Here is a 7,705-nt window from a genome sequence, read left to right on the forward strand (position 1 = left end):
CCCCTGGACCAACGAGCCACATCGCAAGGGCGCCTGCGCCCCCGCTCTAACTCTTGAACCAGCTGAGTCTTGCTCAGAGTGAAGTATAGTTGACATTGAACAGGCTGGGGCTGTTTTCTCTGGAACGTCGGAGGCTGAAGGGTGACTTTATGGAGGTTTACAAAATTATGAGGGGCATGGATAGCATAAATAGGCAAAGTCTTTTCCCTGGGGTCGGAGAGTCAAGAACTAGAGGGCATAGATTTAGGGTGAGAGGGGAAAGATATAAAAGAGACCTAAGGGGCAACTTTTTCACGCAGAGAGTGGTGCGTGCATGGAATGAGCTGCCAGAGAAAGTGGCGGAGGCTGGTACAATTCCAACATTTAAGAGGCGTTTGGATGGATATATGACTAGGAAGGTTTGGAGGTATATGGGCCGGGTGCTGGCTGGCGGGACTAGATTGGGGTGGGATATCTGATCGGCATGGATGGGTTGGACCGAAGGGTCTGTTTCCATGCTGCACATCTCTACGACTCTATGAACAACTGCTTCTCATTCTGTCTCTCAGCTGCCGTTTGCCCGTCCCCAGGAACCGGGCCCTCTCTACTGGCAGAAAATTAAACCGTTTTCTTTCTAAACTTTTCTCTGACACCGGAGTGACCAGTGACAAGCATTGCCCCCCTCAACATAGGGTACAGAGAACAGGAGAAGACCCCGCAGACCTCCACGAGTGTGTCATCTCAACTGTGCACATTGGGCCTGTGCATCAATGTGAAATATTTACGTCGAAGTTTTTTGGGAAGCAGATGAGAAGGCGAGATGCACAACAGTGCGCCGTTATACGTGAAAGCTGCTAAAGACGACATTGAGTGAATAGGAAAGATACTTTCCCTTCTGGGTTATGCTCCCACCACGCACCGGCAGATATATCGCCGACAAGCAAATATTAACTCTGTCTAAATTGCCACATTCTGTTTTTACGAACCGTGACTTCACTCAGAAGCACAAATTTACCCGCTCCCTCCTGAATATCCTTCCAGGCTCGAACATACCTTCCAGGTGCACATTTGCCGCAACCTAGTCTGCTGAATTCGCTGCTCACAGTGTCGTTTCCCCAACGGAGCAAGAAGTATAAACTGGATGACTGCTTCACAGAGCATCTCGGTTCGGCCCGCAAAAAAAGGTCCTGAGCTTCTGCTTTCCTGCCACTTTAACACGCCACCCTGTTCCCTGGCCAAAATCTCTGTCTCAGGCTTGCAGCAGTGTTCCAGCGAAGCTCAGCTCCAAATGGAAGAACAACGCCTCATATTCCACTTCAAAACCCTCCAGCCCTCCGGTCTTCAAGATCGAGTTGCATGACTTTAGGGCCTGAAATCCCCCAAGTCCTTGACCCCTACCACACGCATACCAGCCCTTGTTATCACATGGTCTGCTACGACACACTACTTATTTTAAGCCCCTAACTGTCTCCATTAACAGTTATTCACCCTCCCACACGGATCGTCATTCACTCCTTTGTCCCTCCTGTTGTTCTCTCTCTGAGCTGGCGGGAAAGAGAGCAATGTACACTGGAGACTCTGAGCCAGCTGAAACTTGCTCAGTGTGAAATACATTCCACTTTGCTCCAAGAATTGCAAGCAGCAATGAGTTTCCAGAACATCTGCTTGTCATTCTGTCCCCGGGATGCGGTTTCTGACATGCGGATCGTCTTGTCATTCACGTCGGAACCGGCGTGGCGAACTACTGCAGGGAAGGCACGAAACCACAAGGTATGCGTTTCAACTTTATCAGCTCATTGGCATCTCAGAGAAGTGGTTTTGCGATTCAGTTCCTAGGAAACCGACGAAGAACAGGAGAAGACCTCTCTCACCCTCAACCATACCCTCCAGTTTGGGAGTCCCCTAACCTGGGGAAAAGATGAGTAGTCAAATAAAATTCGAATGCAATAAAATTTCGGACCGCAGGGTAAATAAAAAATGTCGCTCAAGCCTTTCTTTTCTCCGATTGTCATTTGGGCACAAAACCTGTCAATAACACCAGCAACGTCACACAGCATCTTGCGCATGCTCCTGGGTGACAACAAATCCTGCGCATGTTTGCTGGTGTCAGCAAAACCTGCGCATGCTCTTTGCTGTCTGCTGAAACTGCACGCGACCTTCCTTTGATGGGCCAATAGGAAGTCCTGGAGGACCGGAAGGAGCGTGGTCCTCCTCCCAATCAGAGACCCCCCCCCCCCCCCCCCGCCACCATTGTCTGACTGCGAAGGCCGACCATGAGGTGATGAAGCTGCTGCTTCTGCTGTTGCTTCTCTCTCTTACTGAGTGAAACAGCACAGAAACTGTCCCTTCAGTCCAACTACTCCACGTTATATTCTAATCTTATCCCACCTGCCAGTGTTTGGCCTATATCCCTCTGTCACAAAGCTGGTCATTTTTCTAAAAGCTAGTCCTTCTTCTCAAAGATGCTGTGTCCTTGGATTTTTGTCAGAGTGGTGGTAAAACGACCCGGGCTCTGAAGCGACTGATTTAGTACAGAGATGAAAAAGGGTAGTGGGAGGCATTTTTGATTATATGTGAATATATGAGACTTGAGGCCAAAGCTTTTATGTTTTATAAGTGACCTATATAATGAAAAGGGAGTAATCAGTCCTGAAAGCTGAAGTCTTGTTTGGGTGAGTTAAGCACAGGACTGTGTGGAGAAAGGCTGCTAAACACTCTCTCCTGCTGCCCTTCTAACTTCAACTGTAAGCCTCTGTTTCAGTTTTACTGTATGTTTAAGGGGTTTGGTTTTTTTTTGGTACTGTGGTGTGCAAGCATTGTGAAAAGTGTTCAGAGTTTCTCCACAGCTTGTATTGAATTTGCTTAAAAAAGTTTAGTTGTTCACAGAACTTGGCGTGTTGCAGTGGCATCAAGTGTGTAAGAATGTCAAGTAAAAGAACTTAAAATAGGGACCTAAGGGACAAGTCTTTCATGCAGAAAGTGGTGTGTTTAAGGAAAGAGCTGCAAGAGGAAGTGGTGGGTGCTGGTACAATTATGACATTAAAAGACATCTGGATGGGTATACGATTAGGAAGGGTTTAGAGGATATGGGCCAAATGCTGGCAAATCGGCCGAGGTTAGGTTAGGTTTTCTAGTTTGCACGGATGAATTAGACCGAAGTGTCTGTTTCTGTGCTACATTTCTCTATCACTCTGGCTTGCCACTAACATTTGCCACATCTATATGTACAGTTTCTCTCTGATGTCGTTGTCAATGCCTTGATGTCTCATTCTTAACCGGACTGGCAGTGATGACTGTTGTAATCTCTTCTTACAGACTACCTGAAGATCTGAAGACGGAAGTTTCAAAATCAACAGATGAAGGGCTTTTGTCCAAAACGTTAATTCTCCTGCTTCTCGGGTGCTGCTTGACGCACTGCACTTTTCCAGCGACGCACTTTTTGACTCTGACTTTCCAGCGTCCTCACTTTCACGTCAATGTCTGACAGTCACTCAATCCATCAGGACCACACAATTTTCAACTATGATTCTGTGGAAGGAGCAAAGCTTTCTTTTTGGTTCCTGTTTGAGTACGGGTTTCAGCATCAGTGGGACTAGTTGAGAGACCCTACTGTTGCAGAGCACTGAGTGTGGAGCCTGAAACAGTGATACGGCCTGGAAAGAGGAATTCACAGCGGGGAGGGGCTGTACACACGTTTGTGTGCAGCTGAAGCTTCGGCCATGGAGAAACCCGAGGAATCCCGCCCCGTTGAGAAACCATGCAAGTGTGGCGACTGCGGGAAGGGCTTCCGTGTCCCATCTGTCCACGAGGCTCATCAGTGCAAACACACTGGGGAGAGGCCGTTCTCCTGCACCGAGCGGGCGAAGGGCTTTACTTGCTCCTGTTCCTGCTGGCCCACCAGCATATACACACTGGTGAGACGACGTTTTACTGCTCCGTGTGTGAAAGGGTTCATCTGGGTGGACAACCTCCAGACTCACCAGCGATTCCACACAGGAGAAAAGCTCTTCAGTTGCCACGAGTGCGGGAAGGCCTTCAGTAATTCCTCAGACCTGCTGAAGCACCAGCGAGTCCACGCTGGGGAGAGGACATACAGCTGCCCCAAATGCGGGAAGGCCTTCAGCGACTCCTCCAAACTGCTGAGGCACCGGCGGGTCCACACGGGGGAGAGGCCCTTCAGCTGCCTAGAGTGTGGGAAGGCCTTCAGCGATTCCTCTAAGCTGCTTGCCCAACAGCAGTTCCACACGGGGTAGAGGCCCTTCAGCTGCGTAGAGTGCGGGAAAGCTTTCAGCAATTCTTCTGTCCTGTTGTCCTCTGACCTGGTGGCTCAGGGGTGGCACGGTGACTCAGTGGTTAGCACCACGACTTCACGATGCTGACCTGGGTTCAATTCCACCCTCTGGTTGACAGTCTGTGTGTAGCTTGCACGTTGCACACCCACGTCTGTAAGGGTTACCTCCGAGTGCTCCGGTTTCCTCCCACAGTCTAAAGGTGTGCAGTTTAGGATCGGTTGGCCCATCTACATTGTTCCATAGTGTTCAGGGATGTGTAGGTGTGGTGCATTAGTCAGGGGTAAATGTAGAGGAATAGTGATAGGGGAATGGGTCTGGCTGGGTTACTCTGCGGAGGGCTGGTGTGGACTTGTTGGGCCAAAGGACCTGTTTCCATACTGTAGGGAATCTAATCTAATCGAAACAAAAATTTCTCAAAACGATTCAGTTTAAATATGCCGAGTTGGACAAAGTATCCCATCAAGTTTGAGATAAACCCAGAGTTGAAGAAGTCAGAAGTCACACGACCCCATGTTACAGTGCAGCAGGTTTATTTGAAATTGCAAGCTTCGTGAGTGCTGCTGCTTCATCACTTCATCTGGTGCTGTGTGACCTCTGACCTTGTCCACCCCAATTCAGCACCAGCACCTCCGCATCAGAGTTGACGAATGAGATTGGATTTTTTTCGGCTTGATTTAGTGAGATGTTCATCTGGAAATTCAACACTGTCGGAGCGACAAAGAGGCACGTGTCATAGAGTCCTACAGTATGGAGACAGGCCGATCGGCCCAAGCTGGTCCATGACAACCAAAATGTCCATCAACACTAAGCCCATTTCCCTGCACTTGGCCCATTTCCTTCCATACTTCTCCTATCCATGTATTTGTTCAAATGCCTTTTCAATGTTGTTAATGTATCCACCTCAACCACTTCCGCTGGCAGCTCATTCCATATATGTGCCACCGTCTGCGTAAAGAAAACGTTGCCCCTCACATTCCCTTTTATTCTTTCTCCTCACACCTTAAACTGAAGCCCTCTCGCCCTCAATTCCCCAACCCCGGGAAGATTGAGTGCATTCACCCTTTCCATGTCTCTCTTGATCTATTCACTTCTATAGGCCCCCACCCCCGTCAGTCTCTTATGCTCTAAATAAAAACGTCTTAGCTTGTCCAACCTCTCCCTTTTACTCAGAGCCTTGAGTCCTGGCAACATCCTTTTATATGTCTTCAGCATTCTTCCAAATTTAATAACATTTTTGTTATAGAAAGGTGATCAAAATTGATGACAATACTATAAATGCAGCCTCATCAATGTTCTGATTAACTGCAACATAACTTGTCAACTTCTATACTCAATACCCTGACTGATGAAGGTCAGTGTACTTAAAGCCTTCTTCATTGCCCTGTCTACCTGTTTTGTTGGAAATATAGGACTTAATCCAAACTGGGTAATCTGGCTGATGGGCCAGGAAACCACTTCCTTTCTTGAGACAAGTCTCCCAGAGAGAACTTGCTGGCGGACTGTCTGATCTACTGAGCCTCACAGTGCCCCTCAACCCTCAGTTATCTGGATTGAGTCGACACATTTGTCTCAGGTGGTGCTTGAAATCTTTATCGTCTTTGGGATGGATTCCCATTCATTTACTGCTATGGAGTCATGCAGCCTGGAACAGACCCTTCAAACCAGCCAGTCCATGATCCCCAACTAAACTAGTGCCACCTATCTGCTCCTGGCCTGTATCCAATTTGTTAATAGTTTTGTTCATTTGTTCACCGTGAGAGTTAGATAAATAAATTGCTGATTGTTGATTTTAAAGTGTTGGGGATTTATTTTCATCGCTCGAGCAGGTTACACCACTTTTCATGCTAATTTTACAGTTTATAGGGTGATGCGCTCCTCTGGGTGTTTCGGTTTGAGATCTGCGGTGGTGGTGTCAGCCTTTGCTTTATAATAGTATTGGTGTGATGTCCTGATGAATGCAATGGAGTCAATATTAATCCCAGCCTCCTGCTATGGTTTTGGGTGAATTGCCTTAATTTGGCTCCTGACTCAGAAATTGCACATAGAATCAACTGCTGAAAGAATGATTTACACTTTATTGTACGTCACAACCAAAAATAAAACCTCTCAAGTAACCAAGTTCAACCTCACCCCCAACTTGGCTATCACCCAATCGATGGCAGAATTTAACTGAGTTTCCAACGACAATATCTGTATCTGGAAGTGTCCAGGGATTCACTGCAGTGTTGTTCTTCCAAGTACTGCTGCTGCATCTTTCTGGAGTTAAATTCTAGTGGAGATTCCTCACTTTCAAATCTGTGGTGTGACGATTCTTCAGATTCTAATACCACCTCCCTACACTTCTGGAGATCTCAGGTCTGTAGCTTCCCTTCTTATCCTCGAGATTTAGCGGTTTGTTTGATACAGCCTGTCCTGCAAAAAAACCCTTTACGTCAGGGTCTTCCTTCCACAGACAAACTTTATTGTCCTTTTGTCATGAGATTATTAAACACTTAGCTCATCTGTCCCAGGAAACAACTCGTTGTTTTGCATCCTTCTTCCCAGGGATGGTTAACTCGCAGAAATTCGGCCATTAAGCCCATTGAGTCTGCTCCACTATTCAATCATGGCTGATAAGTTTCTTAACCCAAACTCGCCATAACCCTTGATACTTAAGAATGATTGTATAGTGGAGCAGACTCAATGGGCTGAATGGCTTAATTTCTGCTTGTGAGGTCTTATTATGTAACAGTTTCTCAGTGGACCTTTTGTTTCTTGGTCCAGAAAGAGTTACAGCTGAATCAGGGAGTTTGGAAAGTTCTGGAGTTTCCAGGACCACACCACATTTCTCTCTGCCTCCTTCTGAGATACTGGCAATTCCCAAGATCCCTTGGTATCCCTGAAAACAATCAATGTGTCTAGAAATCTCTGCTGCTACTCTGGAACACTAAGCCCATTTCCCTGCACTTGGCACATTTCCTTCCATATTTCTCCGATCCATGTATTTGTTCAAATGCCTTTTCAATGTTGTTAATGTACCCACCTCAACCACTTCCGCTGGCAGCTCATTCCATATGTGTGCCACCGTCTGCGTAAAGAAAACGTTGCTCCTCATATTCCCTTTTATTCTTTCTCCTCTCACCTTAAACTGAAGCCCTCTAGCCCTCAATTCCCCAAACCCGGGAAGATTGAGTGCATTCACCCTTTCCATGTCTCTCATGATCTCTTCACTTCTATAGGCCCCCACCTATCGAGAAAATTCAGAAATCTGATGTGCAAAGGGACTATGGAGTTCTACTCCAGGATTCTCTCAAGGTAAACTTGCAGGTTGAGTCACTAGTTGGGGAGGCAAATGCAATGATGGCATTTATTTTGATCAGACTTGAATATAAAAGCAGGGATGTACTTCTGAGGCGGTGTAAGGCTCCGGTCAGGCCACAATTGGAGTACTATAT

This window comes from Chiloscyllium plagiosum, unplaced genomic scaffold (assembly GCF_037043375.1).
Source record: "Chiloscyllium plagiosum isolate Xiang-an unplaced genomic scaffold, Cpla_swu_hap1 HiC_scaffold_27, whole genome shotgun sequence".
Taxonomy (NCBI): Eukaryota; Metazoa; Chordata; class Chondrichthyes; order Orectolobiformes; family Hemiscylliidae; genus Chiloscyllium; species Chiloscyllium plagiosum.